This window comes from Nannospalax galili, unplaced genomic scaffold (assembly GCF_000622305.1).
Source record: "Nannospalax galili isolate Female #2095 unplaced genomic scaffold, S.galili_v1.0 scaffold399, whole genome shotgun sequence".
Lineage (NCBI taxonomy): Eukaryota > Metazoa > Chordata > Mammalia > Rodentia > Spalacidae > Nannospalax > Nannospalax galili.
In genome coordinates, this window is record NW_008345053.1 from 4,474,055 (window position 1) to 4,495,177 (window position 21,123).

Consider the following 21,123-nt stretch of genomic DNA (forward strand, 5'->3'; position numbering starts at 1 on the left):
AAGCTTCTGGTTCTCTCTTTTGATTTTATATTGCAGTGGCTGGATTGCTTTTGTCTTCAGGAGTTCCCACAGAGGCCCAATTCAGGTGAGGGTCACATGTTTTCAGGCTTTTTCCTAAGGTCTGGATCCCTCCAGGAAAGATTTTGGCCTCAGGAATTTGGGTGTTGTACTGGCCTGGGAGCCGGGCCCAGGAAAGATGCTGGTCTAGGGCAACTGGTGGCCATGCCATCAAGGGATGCAAAGGCAGATGGGGTGGGAAGAGGCCCCAAGGACTCCTGGGCCTGCACTGAGGTGCTGGGTTGGTCTGGATGCAAAGGATCAGGAAGAGGAAAGGTCAGTCCCAGCGGCCCAGAAAGAGGCTGGTGGGAGATGCAGACCCAGGGAAGCAGAGGGAGTTGAGGGCAGGGCCAGGTCCAGATGCAGTGCTCCTGGGGCCCAGAAAAGGCACTACGTTGGTCTGGATGAAAAGGATCAGGGAGCAGTATTGGTTCCCCAGGTGTCTGGGGCCCCAAGACAAGGAATGAGGCAGGGCCCAAACTCTGAGGAGAGATTGGCAGTTGAGTTGGGAGGGTGAATGAGGCTGGGGGAGTCAAGGTGCAGAGGGCGCAATGGACTTACCCCAGAGAGAGGCCTGCGGGTAGGGGAGAGGGCCAGTCTGGGTCCTGCAGGCCCAGGGAAGCAGAGCGGTGTATCACACTTCTAATTTAATATCAGATAATACCGGATTCTATTAGTTCACGTTTTATATAGAATTTAAAGCACTGGTATTCAATTTGGAAATTACAATTTTATTTTATTGTGCAGTATTTATTGTGTTTTCTATATAAATGTATTGTTTCTTCATCAAGTAACTACATATTTTATTTTGTTCATAGTTTTCTGGCAGCATCCTCTGGCATCTCTTTGCTCTGGTGCTCTTGTCCATGGGTAGGAGTTGGGAGTGGTATGAGGCTAGTGTGAGCAAGCTTCTCAGTACCCTTGTTTGTTGACTATGTTTAGAACTAGAAGATACATTAGCTCTGTATAAGATATTGCACAAATATTTTTTCTACATGTACTTCTTTCACTATTTCCATGATTGGATGTAGATGTCAATCATTGATAAAAAACCGTAAATTCGCTTGGCCTTTATATTCTACTTTCCCCAAAGTTTTTCTCCTAAATGTCACCTGATTGCTATTCTGTACGTGTTAAAGGCTTTGCCCCCATCCCACAGTGCTCTTTCTGAATACTGGAACCTTTAAGTGATTGGATCCCAAGGCTGGAATCCAGTCATCTCAGCATGTTCTCGAATGGGAGAGCGCAATCCCAGCAAACCTCCTGCTCCAGTTTTCACATGTGGTACAGAAATTGTGCTCTGTGACACACTCCTTAGATGAAAGACTGTGTTATGATCACAGAGAACTGGAACTGCTCAGTGATAGAAAAAGAACTCTTAAAAATCCCTTCAAAACTCAGTTCTCTTGGATATTTACTAGAGTGACCCAAATCCAACTAACACAATGAAACTCACATTATTCACTTATTAAATTTCTAAGTAGAAAATGGAATGCTCACTAAGTGCATGGATCTAAGCCTTCTTTATTTCAGAATATTTTGAGGGCTGGTAAGTTAAGAGCAGTTAAGAGCACTAGCTGCTCTTGCAGAAGACCTGGGTTCAGTTCCCAGCACACATGGCAGCTAAGTACAGTATATAACTCTAGTTCAGAGGCACTTACATACATACAGGCAAAACACTCATACACATAAATGAAAAATAAATAAAATAATTTTAAGAATATTTTGTTGAATAATATCTTAAATTATTCCATACCTCTGTTAAAACAAGTAGACTGTTGTGGCAAGAAAATTTGAGTCACAGAACTTATAACCAGATAAAATGTCTTTTGTGGCTAAAAGCTGTGTGCATATAGGGCTAGACCAAATCATACTGAGCTAATACCTGATGTAAGAACTATTTCATTTCTTTTTTTCAGGGAGTTGAATGCCAACTGTCCATTGGATATTTCTAGAATATTATGTATCTACTTGTGTCTACAACTAACCTTGGTTTGGGTTTGGTCAGTTTCCTCATCCGCAACCTACACATAGGTTTTGTTCTTGAGTATTGCATGAACGTGCTTATTTTATTTGTTTATTTTTGTTTCTTTATGTGTATGAGTGTTTTACCTATATGCATCTAAGTGCATCCATGTTGTGCAATGCCTATGAAGGCCAGAAGAGAGTGTCAGAGCACCTGGAACTAGCTTTACAGTCACGATGTGGATGCTGGGACCTGAACCCAGGTTCTTAGGTAGAGCAGCCAGTGCTCTTAACCACTGAGCCATCTCTTTATCTTCATGAGTGTGCTTTGTGAAGTGGGCACTATTTGTCAAATGAGGTTAAAATTCTCAGGAAGGTGGAGGTTTCCAGGCTACTGGAGCCTTGCTCATGTGAGCCTGTGGCAGTGGTGACATCGAACGCAGAACCCATGTCAGCTCAATTAAACAAGGCCCCAAAGGGGAGGTTAGAAATAGGTGGTGAGCCAGCAGTAGATTGAGAACTATTTGAGGCTGGTTGCTGCTGGGTGAGGGAGAGTATGACTTACATATGACCCCTGGATGGACTGACTAGAATCCAGTGGATGCATTTACTTAAAAGCTCAATAAAAAGTGAAAAAAAATTCTCTACACTTTGTTTTCTTCACTTTTCCATTGTGCATTTTCAATGACCTGGTTGTCTACTTTGGAATTGTCCTTTTTCTAAACTCTTGTATTTCAGTGCCGCGCTGTGGTTTTTTTCTCTTAATTATTTGGAATTAAGTTTTGATGATCTGTGTGAGATGGTTGAATTATGATTTTCAGTGAGTGATGCTTGCTTTTGAGTTCTCTTAGCGCGTTAACAGCCACTGCTTTCGTTTCTTGTTTATTTTTCTGCAGCATTTTACCGAAATTGTAGATATTATTTTCTGCTATTCATATGTAAATGTGTCTTGTTTTCCTAGGCTATACAAATAGCCTTGTGACAAAGAAAACAGAGTAAATTTCCGAATATTTGCTTCTGTTGAAAGTGTGGCTGCGATGTGGACGGGGACTGTCTCTGGACTTCTTTGCTCTCAGGCGTCACATCTGATTCACAGGAGTTTCTGCCCGCACCCATGGGGCCTCCTTGTGAGTCCTGTTACAGCCGCCTGCAGGAGGAGGTGAGGTATGTGAGATTGTTTTTTGCCTATCCCCTCTTTTTCCCTGGAAATGAGTCTCAGTCTTCTGATCATCATATCTTAAGTTTATTGTGGTAGGCAGGAGTTCCATTCCTTCTGGGAAAATCATTTTATAATTATTTATAGGATTTGCCACTCAAGCCCCACATAAGCTTCCAGTTTCCATCTAAGCATCTATATCCACATTCTGTGCACATTTTATTGAGACACAGCCACAAGCAGAAGTTCGTGGATTTTCTCAGACTTCTAATTCTGTTGAAAATATGATTTTATGGTTTGTCTATTGTTATGTCATCCTTGTTTATGTGCTTTCCAAAAAAAAATGATGTAGAAATAAGCAACCGTGTTTTGTTCAGAACATGTAAAACTGCATTATACATATTTGAGAAGTGTTTTCTATAATAAGGGATACAAAACTAAGAAGTACAGCTAAATCGAGTTAAAATAGATATATATGTACATATTTCTATGAATACATACATATGCATACATACACACAACCCCACAAGAAAAATCAAGATAAAAGTAATGTGTATCAATTTGAGAGCTTTGCCATGCCACATACCAGTCAGGCAATGCCATTGTTACTGTAATCCAAGCTAATATTATCGATTAGTTTGATTATGTGAAATGACATAATTTATTTTTGTCTTATTTTTAGACACTGCCACTCAGCCTTAGGTCTATAAATTTCTTCTGGTTAAAGTTATATTCCGTTATCTCATATTTCCATTATTATATATCACATTTCATTGTATGAATATATTACAAAACATTCCATTATATTCCCGATGAAATTATCATTGCTAAAATAGTTACCTAATAAGAACTTAGCTTCCATGAGCATTAGTGCAGAGTGTCTTTGATCACATAAACATCTATTGCTTCAAGTCAAATACATAACAAAAATACACTGATGGATATAGATGGCCTGCTACAGTCCCAAGAAATCCCCATGGAGCAATGTGACAGTGACAGAACTTCCCCTTCATTTTTACCAGAACTTGAACTTCTGAGTCTTTTTACATCTAGTAGACATATGCTGATAGGCTGTGTTTTGGGTTGCAGCAAAGCAATTATCATAGTTTTACCTCCAAAGGAGGAGAGCACAGGAAGGTGAGGAGGGCAACATTATAACTGAGGAAAGTAACAAGGTGCCTCGTGAAAGTGACTGATGTCAGCACCAGCAGTTGCAGATCGCTTAGAGAGGGCTCACGCCTGATGTGCTGTAAATGGAATTCTTTTGAAAACCCTGTAACTAAAGTCCCACTATCAGAAAACATTATATTCTTAATATTTAGCTGGTCTTCAAAACTCTCAAGATTATTAATTGAAAGGAAACAAGGAACAGCCTGAGAGTAAAGTGGTGTTCTGCATGGGGTCCTGGACCATCCATAGATATTATGGAATACTTAATACTATCTATGTAGGATTGGAGAGACAGCTCAGTGGTTAAGAGCACTGGCTGCCCTTGCAGAGGATCTGGGTTCGATTCCCAGCACCCAATGACAGCTAACAACTGTCTGCAACTCCAGTTCCAGGGGACCTGACACCCCCTTCTGACTGCCACAGACATTGCATGACACAGGTGCATGTATTTACATGCAGGCAATACACTCATACATATAAAATAAAATAATAAAAAAGTTTTTTTTAAAAGAATATCTTCTAAAGTACAGACTTTGGTTAATATTAGTTATCAGCATCAACTCGTTTCTTCAGTCATAGGCCTCCTCCTCACATGGGACGCTGACACGCATGGGCACAGGCCTCCTCCTCATATGGTACACTGACGTGCATGGACTCAGGGCAATTGGGAGCTCTCCATGCTATCCTCTCAATTGCCATCTATATATTAAAAACTGTTATTAAAAATAAAGTCTATGTAAAAGAAATATGAATGAAAAAACTCCCCTTTACTAGGAAAACTTCATAATATTGAACAGGCCTTTTGGATTGCAATATAACTCAGTGGCAGAACACTGACGTCTGATGTGCAAGACTCTGGGTTCAAGCTCCGACACAATGAAACAGAAGAACAAACTAATGGGTTTGCCATTTTCATCCTTATCCTCCTTTATCCGCATCTAAGATATTTAGACTCCCAGGGAATCCATTATTTTCTGAGGAAATATTTTCTTTGAATTAGTAAGTAGTTTGAAAATAATTCATTTACTTGCTTTTTAACTATTTGTAGAAAAAGTATTTTGTAAAATTTTATTTTGTTTTAGGCAATTAAACTCCATTTCTGAGAGGACGTGGGTAATAAAATCCATGTAACAGCACTGTTAACAGTAAATGACATTCAGAAAGGATTCCATTTCAAGACTCTGTTAAATGCTTGATACCACCAACTCTGCCTCTTATTCTAAACACAGCTAAATGATCAAGTCTGAAACCTATAAAATGGAGTTGTTAACATTGCATTTGTCTCTTTTCTGTCCTAAGGAAATTTATTTTTACAAAAACGATTTGCTTCTACTTTAGTACAATGAAAAGCTTCATGTTTCCTCAGGAAGCATATTATCTGAGTCCTCCATAGTAAAACTGTGTTTACTTCTTTTGCCTTTGGCAGGTCATGAAGGATGTCAGCTTGAGTGACTTAAAAAGCCCTGCTCCTGAGAATTCAAAGAAATTGCCTACAGGTTCAGACAGAAGAACAATGTGGAAAGTGAAGAACAACAAAAAAATCAATCCTTGATGAATAAATTCATTCTAGGTCTTTTGTCTACAAATAGATACAAGCCTGCAATACAGAGTATTAGAAAACAAAAACTTGTCTGTGACTGCTACGTGAGAGCCAACCCATAGTGTCTTCTGGGAGGGAATGGCTTGTCTTTAAATTAGTAAGGAAAATTCACAAACCTGTTATCATACTGGGGGCCAGGGGTATAGATCTCCAAGCATTGCTTGAAAGTTTTGCAATCCTGGATTTGAATCTTAATTACACTGCAATTAACTGTGTCACTTTGATCCACTGTCCTCAGATCCCTGAGCCATAGTTCTCTTATAAAATAAGAATAATAACATCTTCATGGAAAGTTACTATAGGATTTATGGGAATTCCAGATAATACGAGTAGCAACTGTGTTTCAGAATCAGCACAAAATTGGTAGCTATTTTCAGCTGGTGTTTACTTTGTTCTCCAATATATTCACCAATTTCAAGATGCCATTTTTAAGGTTAAACCTTATAAACAAGAGTATTTGCATCTTTTCTGGTACAATATTTTAACTCAATTTAAAAAGCAACTTGTTCTCTGGATCCCTTTCTGGGCAGATGGAACAGACCCAGCAATTGCATGAGTTTGGGGATGATGCCAAGACTCAGCTACTGATGAGAAGTTTGCAGTTTGGCCCTGATGGACTTGAGGGATGGCTCGTGCCTCTGCTTTGCTCAGACTTTTATGGCACAGTGGCCCTGGGAGGCTCTTGATTTCAGACCATCCTTGTTACTCAAGCTGGATTCCTCTAGTGTCCTTTAAAATTATCCATGCCTTAATTAATGGGAGTTTGATTCATTGGGTGATTTGGGCATAAAGTCCATGCTGTTTCAGATTCATTATACGTAAAATTGGAAGGATACTAATAATGAATCTTTGGTTTTTGAAATGTAATTGATTCACTTTATGATAATCAAAGGTAAAAAAACATTATAAACATCAGTATAACATTTAAAGTTATTGATAGACTTTGTATATGATTTTAATCACCATTTTAGCAAGGAAATAGAAGTTTAATTTGTAACATTTTTAAAACATATTCTATAAAAACAATAATTCACCCTTTTAAACTATTGCTGTTCGGTTAATTTTGTTTTCTTCATTACATAATCTAAATGCCGGTTTTTACTTAGAACCACCTACAACACTTTACATGGGCCAGTCATTTTTTTTCGGAATATATATTTTAAATCACTCCAGAAAAATCTCTTTAGCATATCACACTATGGTATAATTTAGTGCTCTGTGATTTTTCCCAACTGTAAACTAGTTTCAATTGATCAATTGTAAAATACATTGTACCCATAAAATCATTAATTAGAAAGTATTGTGCAATTTTAACTTTAGTTTTTCTTTCAGTATCCTAAAGCTCACATTAAATCTCTTATCTATTTGAGGTTTCTTTGTTTACAGATATGATGTGTGATGAGAGTTCAATTTCATTCTTCTGTGTATAGGTGCAGAGATTATATGATGTGAGATGAGGGCTCAGTTTCACACTTCTGTGTATAGGTACATAGTTTACCCAGTATGAGATGAGAATTCAATTTCACTAGTCTGTGTATAGTTGCAGTTCTCCTAAAACTGTTTATTGAAGAGAACTCTTTTCATCTCTGTGGTCTCTGACACCCAATATTTAATTGATTATAAATTCTTCAAGATAAAATGTTTGTGTAGAGTAGTAAATCAATAAATAACATAAAGAGGGTAAAGGGATAACCCATAAATGGAAGAAAATTTTTATCTATGATAAATCTGGTGAAGGGATAATATCCAACATATATAAAGAATTTAAACAATATGAAGAAAAAAACCTGAATTAGTTGAAAGCAGAAGCTGTTAAAATAAAACACAATCCTTAAAGTAATACAAAAGAATTATTTCAGATTAAATTGCTTATGTTGTATTTCCCTTGCTCCTTATCAATTTATCTTTAAAGACATATTCTCTCATGAAGAGTCCCAAAACAGCATTCACGTTCTCTGAAGATACAGGAAAACACCTCCCTCCTCTTTTGACTTTTGTGGCAATAATGTCACTTCTTTAAGTCTTCGATAAAACTCATCTTTATAAAGACATCCTCATCATTATTTTATTAATTCTATATAAAATAGATATTAATATAGACTTTAGCATATATTTTTATGTAGGATTATTCACAGTAAAGTTTTGATGATATCACTAATATTTTGTGTTACCTAGGAAACAAGTTTTAATTTATAGAATCAACTTGACATTTGAGTGGGCTATTCCTTTATATAGATGACGTTTTATAATGTTAAGTGATATAATGTTTATGCTTGATTTTCCTTCATCAAGTTATGTATTCAGGACATTTGTTTAATAAAGTAATTTCAACCTATGTTTATTTGATCCTGGGAGGATAAGAATATTTTGAGACTGTGTGAATTTTATTTAAATAATGGAAACCTGTCAATTTGGATGCTCAGTACTTTAATCATATTATAATTCCTAATATTCTGCTGACCACAATTTTCAAATAGTGCATTGATAATAATTCAGTTTACATGTACAATGAAATAATCAAAGAATAAAGAAAGAAGCCTTTAATTCAACATGAAGACATTGTGGCAATGCCTATTTATGGGGGGGGGTAGTGAGAGGGACCCCTATGTCTTATGATTGAAGCACATCCTATTCACGGGAACCTGGGAGATGGGGCAAGGTTAAGCAGCATGAGACGTTCCTGTTTGACATTCATTAAATGCTGCATGTTACACATTTCTATTATGATTAAAAATCATGAAACACTATTTTAGTCATGATTTTAAAATGTTAAATAAGTGTACTTTCAAATTTATAAAAGCAAAAAATAGATTGCCAGACTATTTTCATCTTGTAAGTTTGAGACTCTCTGTCAATTAAATAACTTTGATTTACTCCTGTCGCCACCCCACCATTCTATGATCTGTTTCTATGAACTTGAATTATTTATATGTCTAATAAGTGAAGACTCACATTGCATTTCTCTTTTATGAGGGATTTATTTCACTTAGCACAATGTCCTTAAGAATTTTGCCCATGTTTCAGCAAGTCATAAAAATTTCTTCCTTTAAAAAATGTTTACAGGCTGGGTGTGGTGGTACATGTAGTGCCAGCACTTGGGAGGCAGAGGCAGGCAGATGTCTGTGAGTTCAAGGCTAGCCTGGTCTACATAGTGAGTTCCAGGACAGCTGGGGCTACAGGGAGACCCTGTCTCAAAAAAATGTTTACAAGTAATTTTAGATATTTATTTATGTTTTACTGTATATTTTAAATTTATTTTTGTGCATTTCGTATAATACATCTTAAACATATTTAGATTGTAACCCCCCATATTCCAATCACAATATTTTATGCATTCTGTCACATGTTTTAAGTAAGGCCTATTGAGTCGTTTGTTGTGTCCTCAGATTTCCCTCTGTGTTCATTCACTGCAGCCTGTTCATCTCATTTAGTATCATTCCCTTAAAGAAGAGCAACTCTCCTTCACCAAGCAGTGATCAGTTCCTTGGCTAAGTTTGGGGCCTCCTGCCCAGTTCCCCAAATCTATGCTGATTTCTGCCTGATTGAGTTTGCATGGGTCTTGTGAATGCTGTCATAATCACTAAAAGTCATATGAGCAAATTCCCAGAAGCCAAGAAGACTCTGTTTCCTGGTGATCATTCATCACCCCTGGATCTTATGATCTTTCCTTTCCCTCTTCTGCAATGTTCCTTGAGCCCTTGGGTGAGTGAGGTTTAATAATGAATTTTACTCAGGTACACACACTCTGCAGTCTCTTACTCTGTACACTTAGGCCAGTTGTGGCTTTCTGTGTTCATTGCCCTCTGTTGTATGGGGAAGCTTTGAATTCATCTTAACCTAGTCAGACTGACTAAGCTCAAGAGAGCAAATGACTCTAAATGCTGGTGAGGATGTGGGGAAAGAGGGGTGCTGATTCACTCTGGGTGGGATTGCACAGTATTGCAACCACAATGGTAAGTAGTGTGGAGAACTCTTAAAAACGGCAAAGGAAACTAACATATGATCTGGTTCTAGTACTCCTGGGTATATACACAAAGGACTCATGGCACTGTAGAGACACTTGTACATTAGTGTTTGTTGCTGCTCTTTTCACAGTAGCAAAGAAATGGAAACAACCCACCTGTCTCTCAAGTGAGGAATGGAAAATGAAAATGTAGAACTCAGTTTAGGCAATAGAGTTCTACTCAGTGATTAAGTAAGATAAAATCAAATTTTCAGGTAAATTGATGGAACTAAAATCTGTAATACTAAGTGAAGTAACAGGGTATCACAAAAAGTGACATATATTCTCTCTCAATTGTAGAGCTTAGCACCAGATCCTTCTATATGCATATACATCTTGCTGTAACTTCAAGAGCCAGGAAAATGGAAAGAAACTTTAGATATGAAGGGAGAGAACCCAACAAGGGAGATAAAATGGACAAAATGTTACCAGGGGGGAAATGGGATGGGAAAAAAGTGCAGGATTTATGAGGGAATGGAGGAGGGAAGGATGTACAAGGATCCATGGGGTGAAGTGGAAGAGGGAGCCGAAGAGAAGGAGGATAAGAGGAGACAGTTATTATGAAGGGAAAAGATGGGAAAATTAGAGCACTTTTGTTGTGGAAAATCTTGTGACTGATTTTGCTTTTTGCCTTACATACCTATCATGCTGGAATACATTCTTCCTGTTTAGAAACTGAAACTTATCATGCTAATAGGGCATCTGGCCCTCTAGATTGTAATAGGATACTAGTCTGCCATGCTAATAAGGGATCCCACATGCTGTGTTATGATTGGACTATTACCCTTATATAAGCCCGTACTTTCTTGCAATACAGCAGATCTGTGTCACTGAACCTAGTCTCCTGCTCCCGAATGCGGCGACGCTTGCACAGACTTCTCACCAGCCCTGGGGTCTGGACAGGATGACTGATCGGAGAAACTGAGAGAGCAGGAGAGCAACCATAGCTGGAGGAGAGCAGCCACAGCTGGCAACCACAGCTGGCACCTAAACGTGGGGCTGGGACGCCCTCCCCACAGAGCTGTAACACTCTGAGCTGTAACACCTTGGGCTCCTGATGCCCCCTTTCTAGGTGCTCTTCCCATGGTTGCTCGCTGCTTTCATTTTTTTCTGCTTTTTTCTTCCGCTCGCGATCTTCGGTTGGGCATGCCACTCCTGTCTCTGCCAATAGTCTCCTTGAACTGTTCCTGAGTCCCTTTGGGTATGTTTCGCAGGGTGAGTGACCTCTGGTATGGGGAAATAGTCATCCAGCTGTTGCCAGCCCCTGGCTGCTGCACTGGTTTCTCTCCTCAGGAGTAGGCAAATTAGAGTAACAGAAAAGGATGTAACTAAGGTTTTAGATGAAGTACTAGTTCTTGCCCCCTGTTTTACAGATTCTTGATGCTGGGATCCTGAACAATGGGCTTGCATTTTATTTTGGCCCAGCATAGAGAAGTCAGGGAGGGATGCCCACAGTCTGGGCTGTTCTACCCTGTTGTGACTGCCACTCTGGCCTCCATTCGGGGAATTCCCCCTGAAGCCCCTGAACAGGACAATCTCCTATTAAAGGAGATAGATGAGCAAATACAACAACAGGACGCTGGGGACAGTGTGTCCCAGGCATTTCCAGTTAAAACAAAACTAATGGATTCTTGTTCTGTTGAAACTATGACTGTTAATGATGATATAAAAAATGAGGAATTGGGGTTTGAGAGCTCTCCTGATGAAAAACAGAAAGTCAAGATCACCTCTGCCCCACCATTACAGGGCTGTGGCTACCCTCTGCCATCTTGTATTGGCTTTGATAAAAAACAGGAAGTTAAGGCAGCCTGTGCTCTATTACAGGGCGATGGCTACTTTCCGCCATCTTGCACTAGCTTTAAGGAAGTTACCTCCCAGTCCATCTACCCCTCCCATCCAGAGGAAGACTGGGAGCCCCTCCTGCCTAGGCCCCTCTTCTATGATACAGTGGGAGATTTTCCACAGTTCTTCCCAGTTACTGTCAATCAGGGACAACAGAACCCCAATATCTGGAATCAATATTCTCATGATACCTTAAGGAAGCTGCATAAGGCAGCAGTTGAGGATGGCATTCACTCCCCCCGGTTTGGTCAGTTATTAGATACAATCAGTCATTCAGCCAATACCCCCTATGATTGGCAGAATATCGCCCATGCCTGCATACAGGGAGGCGATTTCCTTTTATGGAATGCTGCTTACCAAGATGAATGTGAACAACAGGCAGAGCGCAATATAAATGCCAACATCCAAAACATTGGAATTGATGCTCTAGCAGGACGCAGCAATTTTGAGACCCCCCCAAGCTCAGGCACAGGGACCTCCCCACTACTTTGAACAAGTACAGCTTTGTGCACTTTGTGCTTTTTGAAGTATGCCAACTCATGGTGATACCAAATTAACCAAATTGATACAAAAACCAGGCGAGTCTTTCTCTGATTTTGATGAGAGATGCCAACAAATTTTAAATAGAAAGATCAGTCATCAGGGAGCTGCCGATGCTTTGCTCAAGGATCTTGTATATGAAGGCTGCTCTACAGAGTGTCACCTTGCCATAGGACCCGTTAGACACAAGGATGTCTCTGAATGGATTCTGGCCTGCTGAGATGTGGGGACTGCTCGGGCCCATGCTGCAGTCCTTGCTGAGGCACTAGCTGTTCATCAGCTGCAGGCCAAGATGGACAAAGGCAAATATTGGGCCTGCAGAGGACAGGGCCACTGGTCACATACCTGTCCTAATAAGATTATGAAAGAGGCCAAAAGGAGCCAGGTTCCCCCTTCAAAATGCCCGAGATGCCACAAAGGCTTTCATTGCGCAAGAGAATGCAGGTCTAAGGTGGATGCAGATGGTAAACCCATACAAAAGGTGCCTTTAAACAAGCAACGAGGTGCCTCTCAGCCCTGCCCCAAAGAGAGGAAGTAAGGGAATACACCCCTCACATCCAATGGATGATACCCATTGATTTCCATAAGCCTAGGATGCAACTTTCCCTAGATGGCCATAAGTTTAAAGGCCTAGTTGATACAGGGGCCAATATTACTGTAATCAGACAGGAAGAAGCCTTGTGTCATTGGCACTGTAAGCCTGGACTCCCTGTACAAGGTGTTGGGGGCTTACAAAATACTTTACAGGTCCAACGTCCCATGGTCTACAAGGATGGCAATACAGGAGCTATTAAACCACTCCTAGGTGCAGGGCTTCCCCATAACCTGTGGGGGAGAAATATTCTCTGCAATATGGAGGTTGTTCTAACTACCAATCAGAAAGCCTTTTATGATGACAGCATTGTAGGCCATCAGTTAGGCAATGCCTCCCACCCTCACCCACAATTCTAAGGGCCACTGCTCTGCTGCCCAAGCTGCCCCCAATCAAACTAACGTGGGACACTAAATTAGCTCATTTGATCTCCTTGGTCAGGAACAGTTATCCTTGGGTCATATTGAGCCCTCACTTGGTCCTCATAATTCTCCCATTTTTATTATACAAAACAGATCAGGAAAGGGGAGACTTTTACATGATTTAAGGGCGATTAATGAGCATATGAAGCCTTTAGGGACTCTTCGACCAGGACTGACTCACCCTACTGCTATTCCCAAAGAATGTGAAATTATTATAATAGATATTAAGGGCTGTTTCTTCTCTATTCCTCTTCATGATGATGATAAGCCCCATTTTGCCTTCTCTATACCTGCCAATAGCCATAACCTTCGAGTTCAACGCTATCAATGGAAGGTATTGCCTTAGGGCATGAAAACCAGTCCTACTATCTGCCAATATTATGTGGCCCATGCCTGCAGACCTTTGCTGACTGAGGTTTATATTTTACATTATACGAATGACATTCTTATTGCCTATAAGGATCCTAAGATCTTAAAAGGAGCTTTTCAAAAACTCAAAACAAACCTCCAGGCATTAGATCTTACTATTGCAGCGGATAAAATACAGTTACATGCCCCTTATACCTTTTTGGGCCACTCTATTTTAGATGTCATCCAGCCCATAGCTCCTGTTCTTACCTTACCAGATGAGATTACACTTTCAGAGGTGCAGACCCTCTGTGGCAACATCAATTGGATATGGGGTTCTTACCCACGGCCACAGAAGAGCTTACACCACTCTTTGACCTCTTGCGGGGTACTGATATGGTCTCCACTCCCTGCAAGATCTCTCCGGAGGCACAATGTGTTGTCACAATGATCAATTCTCACCTGTCCCAAGCATTTGTAAATAGGATGCAGCCAAAGTTGCCCACCTAAGCACTAGTTATTCCTACTAAAAACACCCCTTTGGGAGTGCTCTGGCAGACCCAGGGCCCCCTGATATGGGTCCACTCTTCATGGAGTCAACTTCACAAGGTCACCCCGCCTAGGCTATGCTAGCCCTTAAACTTGTCCACACCTCCCACCTTCTGTATGGCCATGAACCCGAATTGTTGGTTCTTCCCCTTCCACTTCACATGCTACAGTGCCACCCTAGTGCAATGAGGATTGGGGATGAGTAAGTATGCCATTCGTCAGCCCACACCACCCCCAGTACCAGGGACAAGATGCAACGGGGAGCCTAGTCAAGCAGGGACTCATTTATTGCAGGTGTTACAGAGCTTATAAAGGCACCTGGAAATCCTCCCTCCCCCCTGAGGGTGTATCTTAAGGATAGTTATGCTCTGATCATGTGCTCCTCAGCAGTGCGGAAGTATTCTTCAGACTTTTAAAGTGAGTCAGGCCACGCCCCAGTAACTTCCTCTTGGACTTCTGCAAGGCGGGGTCTTTAGGTCCCCACATCTCCCCCTTTTATTTTTATTTTAAGGCTGGACTGACCTTATTTCTCAGGTTACCTACCTCATAGATGGCTCCCTCAGGAGAAATGGCTATCTCCTTCCTCTAATCTTATGCATTTTTGCCTGTCTTAGGTTATGTCACCTCTGACCAAGTCTTGCCCATCATTGGATCATGCACCTGGCCATGTGCATGTCCTGTCATAGGAGTACTTGTCATGGAACATTTTACCCGCCCTTGGCTAAAAATGCATCATGATTAAGGGCAGCCGCATGGGTAATGCCAGTCTGTGACAGTCCTAGTTTCTGCCTATCTCGGTTAGCCAAGCATGGGCAACTGAAGGGGGTCCTGGGGGAGTCCGTAATCATGAGGAGGTGGGCAGTGGCAGTTCCAAGGGTCCTCTGTTGCAGAATTATGTGGTAAAAACACTTAAAGATAAGCATTATCAAGAGAAACAAAGCAAGTCATGGCATAGGACAAGTTGAAATACTTCTGAGACCATGTACCTTTTAGCCAATCAGCCAGTTGTCTGAAAGGCAAAGAGGCTGACTGGCAATGAAGCCAAGGAACTGGGTCCTTCACCTCAGATGGATATAAATAAAGAGAGGAATTTTGTCTCATGAACTATTGTCCATGGACCATCATGCTAGTCAGTTGGATCCTGGCCTACTCACTTAAGATTTTTCACAGGCACCCATATGGGGTTTGAATCTCCTGTAGGATAGACACAGCCAAAGCCTTGACCCATGGTTAACAATGGATCTGGGCCTATCCATTGCCCCGTAATGGGATCCTTCCAACTTACCCATACCTCAGGTCTCTGCTCCTGTCGTCCCCAATGCTTCTGAAACCAGGATTCCAACTGATTTTTTTGAAAATTAAGAACATTAATAGTGAATAAGGCCATCCCCAACTGTTGGTGGGGGCTCATTCCCCCTTTTTGTTTCTGTAATTGAATTTTTAGGTTTTGATGGTTGCATTCTATAATGGCTTGACCTTGGGGATTGTAGGGAATTCCTGTATTATGTTGAATTACCCAAAGTGAAAAGAAATCTTATAAATTTTTACTCACAAAACATGGTCCATTATCAGTTTTAATTCTTTGTGGCAATCCCAACATAGCAAAGTACTGGAGAAAATGAGACTGAGCATGTTTAGATTTCTCTCCTGTATGAGCGGTAGCCCAACAGGCATGTGAGAATGTGTTGATGGACACAAAAATATACTTAAGCTTTCCAAAAGGAACATAGTGTGTGACATCCGTCTGCCACAAGGAATTGGGCTTGAGTCACCTGAGGTTTACCTCTGGCTGTTGCAGAGGTGGTACCTGTCTCTGCATTGCCTTGGGATAAAAGCCCAGGCAATCCTTGGTGCCCCCTAAGATGCTATAGGAAGATAGGGGCTTCTCTCTCCTAAAGGAGCATAGAAGTCTGAATATTGTAAGAAAGCAATGGCCATGAGTTCCTTGAATTGAGCTGAGCCATCACAAGTGTGGACATATCTTTTTGGTTTCTCCTCTGCCCCTGGGTATACTGCCACTGCAGCTCCAAATCTTCCCCCATCAATGAAAGCATTGTAGGCTTTCACTAAGGGCTCCCTTGGCCCAGGATTCAGCGAGCGCTGCTGCCAGTGGGGCTGTAACACTTGGGAATGGGGTCTTTCCCTGGCTGCCCGCAGAAGGGATGGGACGGGCCCTCCCCCCGAGCCACCTTCCCCGAACCAGGCCTTCCCAGCTGTCCCAGAGCTGGTTGCGGCGCACTGCCAAAGGTGGTTTTTTTGTCTTGTTTTGTTTTTTCAAATGTGCCTGACAGCTGCCACCAATCACCACCCAGGGAGCGATTCTCCACCCTGCTTTCGTGCAGGCCCCTGACTCTCACATGCGTTAGTTCAAGGTGGGTCAGGTGGGCAGCCCCGTGTGCTCCACTCCACCCCACCCTTCTGAAAAAGGCACCCATTGGTCTTGTTTTCATGGGTCCCGGGAGGCTCTGAAGCAGGCCAGGGCATGCCCGTGGTGCCACTTGTTACTTTGGCTGCTTTTGGTTTCACTTCTGTTGCATTTCTGCCTTCTTCCTCAAACTCTTCCCATGATTCCCATGTATCCCCAGTAAAAACATTAGCCCCAAGTAGCCAGGGAGCCAAATAAACAGCCTCTGCCCAAACCTTTTGAGCTACCAGATCTGACAGATCCAATCCCCTGCTTTTAAGCATATCTCTCAGCTCTTTAAGTGCTGAGTCCTCAGGCTTCTTGATTGCATTACCCATCTTTCGGGTCTCGCTTACCCTGAACTTCTTGATTGGCCCCAATCCGTTATTTTTCTTTCTTTCTTTTCTTCTTTTCACCTTCCTTCGAGTGCCACACTGGGCGCCAGTTGTGGTGGGTTCGAGCCAGCGACCTCTGCACAGTGATGATTGGGGATGAGTAAGCGTGCCATTCACCAGCCCATGCAGCCCCCAGTACCGGGGACAAACAGACACAACAGGGAGCCTAGTCAAGCAGGGACTCATTTATTTAAGGTGATACAAAGCTTATAAAGGCACCTGGAAATCTCCCCTCCCCCCTGAGGGAGTATCTTAAGGATGGTCATGCACTGATCATGCACTCTTCAGTAGTACGGAAGTATTCTTCAGACTTTCAAAGTAAGTCAGGCTGCGCCCCACTAACTTCCTCTCGGACTTCTGCAAGGTGGGGCTTTTCGGTCCCCACACTACAGTCATTGTTCCTTGACAACCCTGGCTTCCAAACTCTCCTACTAGTCTATCAGGGGAAATATGAAAATCATTATCCTAAACATAAACTCCTTCAAAGAATAAGACAGCTTCCCCGTCCCTATTTCCCCAGGCATTCCCAAAGTGTAACCCTCTTCCTAAAGCTCCCCTAATCTTTACTGATTCTAGTAAATGCAAATTTGGTTATGTAATTTACCAGGATGGACAACTCTCCTCACATAAGGTTTTCCCTTTCCAGGGATCTGTACAGCTCAGAGAGCTCTCAGCCATGTTACAGGTCTTTCAGGATCTCCCTACAACTCCCTGTCATATTTTTTCTCACAGTGCTTATGTAGTTCAGACTCTACAGCATCTGGCCTTTGCAGCATTCTGGCTCCTCCAGAGTCCCCTTGATTTGTTACTCTCTTCATTACAATTATTACTTGAGCAGCGCTTTGCGCCTTGGTATATTCAACACTTGTGGTCTCATACCAATCTCCCAGGGCCTCTGGCAGAGGGAAATGCCGCCAGTGACAAACTGGTCCTGAGCGCCACCCTAGACTTCACCCTAATTCAACAATACATGCCCGCTTCCACCTTTCTCCCCAAGCTATACATTGGCTCCTCCTTACCTTGCCAATTCAGAGCTGTAAACATTTGGTCCATGCATTCTCCTCTTGTGGCCCTCTTTTACCTCTGGGACCATTACAACCCTCCAGAGCTCTCCATAGAGGCCTTGGCCCCAACAAGATATGGCAAATGGACATCACTCATTTTTCTCCTTTTGGCAAGCTCAAGTATATCCATTGTATTATTGACACTTATTCCAATGTCCATTTTGTGTTGGCCTGCTCTGGTGAGATGGCTTCTCATGCCATAAGGACTTTCAAATATGTGATGGTCCTTATGGGAATTCCTTGGCAAATAAAAACAGATAATAGTCCTTGTTGTGTTTCTGCTCCCTTCAGCCATTTTTTCTCTGACGGGAATATTAGGCATATAACTGGTATCCCTTACAATCCTCAGGGTCAAGGGATTGTTGAACGTTCCCACCAAACACTCATTAAACAAATACAGAAAATAGGGGAAGACAACGTAAAGGACCCTGCTATAAGGACCCCAATTTTTTTATACAACGAGCTCTTTTTGTATTAAATTTTCTAAAATATGACTCCAATGGCCTGCCACCAGCAATAAAGCATTGGGGGGCATTCACTTGGCCCACTCCTAACCCCATGGTGAGATGGAAGGACCCTCTCACAAGTGAATGGAAAGGTCCACACTTATTATTAACACAAGGGCAAGGCTATGCTTGTGTCTTTCCAGATAATCTTCCAGCCCCCATCTCGATCCCAGCCCAGAACATCAGAATTGCCTGAGACAGAAAACCTCCCTCCACAATCACTGACCTTGGAGATGGCAGCCCTGACCCTGGAGGAAGCAGCGCACCTCTCAACCACCAAGAGACCAGTCTCGCAGACCACACAAGCCACCAACCTGGGAAGACCTCAAAGGAAAACCTTTGTCTATGTTCCTTATTATGTGTGCCATCATTACTGCTAACTCCTGATTTTTGGACCCTGCATTGTTAAGGGTCTTGATAATTTTGTTAAAACTCGTGTTTCTCTGGTTCAGTTAGCTGTTGCCCCACCTCCAGATCTTGCCAGGCATGTCTCTGCAAACAAGGACCTGCTATTCCTTGTCCTTACCAACCTATAATAATAGATATATGAAAATTAGGCTTGAGCATAGGTGTAAAATCTTATGGATCAACCATGCAATGGACCTGAGACAATGGCCCGACTGCCAGAGAGCCACAGGAAATGCCTTGCAATATATACTCCTGTTGGCAGACTGTGGGACCGATGCCTAGAGCTTGCCACTCCCTAATCCCCATTGTTACCCCCGACGGGATGACCCCATTCCATCAGCTTTTATTGAATTCTTAGCCACTTAAGAGGCCTTTTCATGGGCCAAAGCTTGATACACTGCCTCTCCCTCTGCCGGACCATACCAAGGGACTCACCCTTTGAGGGCTGGTAGTCAATGATGGGTAAGATCCCAAAAGATGGGACAACCTAAGACAGGCACAGTCCACAATGCTGGGTGACCCTTGAGGTGGGGACAACAATGCTGAGGCAAAGAACCTTGACTCCCACTGGTTGGCATGGAGTTGGCCCAGCCTACTCTCAAGAGAACTCACCATCTTGAAGGATGGGGCCACAATAGGGATCAATCCCTTGCCTGTGCCACCATATACAGCCCCTGGACTGATACCAGTATATATTCTGAACTGTGCCTCACTCTTAAAAATGAAAAAATAGGGGGAGATGTTGTGGAAAATCTTGTGACTGATTTTGCCTTCTGCTTTACATACCTATCATGTTGGAATACATTGCTTCCTGTTTAGAAACTGAAACTTATCATGCTAATAGGGCATCTGGCCCTCTAGACTGTAATAGGATACTAGTCTGCCATGCTAATAAGGGATCCCATATGCTGTGTTACGATTGGACTATTACCCCTATATAAGCCCTTACTTTCCTGCAATAAAGCAGATCTGTGTCACTGAACCTAGTCTCCTGCATCTGTATGCGGCAACACTGGCGCAGACTCCTCACCAGCCCTGGGGTCTGGACCAGGTGACTGGTCGGAGGAACTAAGAGAGCAGGAGAGCAGCCATAGCTGGAGGAGAGCAGCCACAACCAGCAACCACAACTTTAACTAGGGAGGGAGGAGGGAGGCTTAGAGGGAGAAAGAGAGAGATGACAGATAAATAATGCTCAGGTTGTATGAAAAGCCAGAAGGGGATATGTTAGTTCAAAAGCCTAGTAAATCCAATATCTGAACAGAATATACAAATCTACCGTATCCACATTAAGAAGAGACATTTGCATGCAAGAGACAGGTTTTGCCATATTTTATTAAAAAAATCATATGACAATCACATATTTAATTTATTATGTTTAATGTCCCAGACAGGAAAAAAACCGCCTTTTGATTTGTTGATCAAGGTAGTCCAAGAGACTCCCAAAATAACACAAAGCGTTGCCAGAGCCCTTGATTATCTCCCTGAACTTGAAGGTAAGACTCTGTTGCATAAGAAAGGACTTGCACTGAACAAAGGGCATCTATCAGTGGAGTTGGAAGTGACCTGGAATCCTCCCTTGTGGGAAGCGAGCACAGCCGAGCCAGCCAAAGATGGAGCCCTGGCTGGCTGCCAAACCTCGTGCTGTTTACTCCAACTCTTGGCTTACGACAAATGGTGGCCCGTACGGGGACAAACTGATGCTCCGGAGTTGTAAGTAAAAAATGAAATAATAGTGCTAGCAATAAAACCCTAAGAGAAACAAGGAAGCTCCCCGGATAAGGGATGCAGAGGAAGGTCCCCGGATAAGGGACGAGGACAAGGTTCCCTGAAAGGGATGAGGACAAGGTTCCCTGAAAGGGATGAGGACAAGGTTCCCTGAAAGGGATGAGGACAAGGTTCCCTGAAAGGGATGAGGACAAGGTTCCCTGAAAGGGATGAGGACAAGGTTCCCTGAAAGGGATGAGGACAAGGTTCCCTGAAAGGGATGAGGACAAGGTTCCCTGAAAGGGATGAGGACAAGGTTCCCTGAAAGGGATGAGGACAAGGTTCCCTGAAAGGGATGAGGACAAGGTTCCCTGAAAGGGATGAGGACAAGGTTCCCT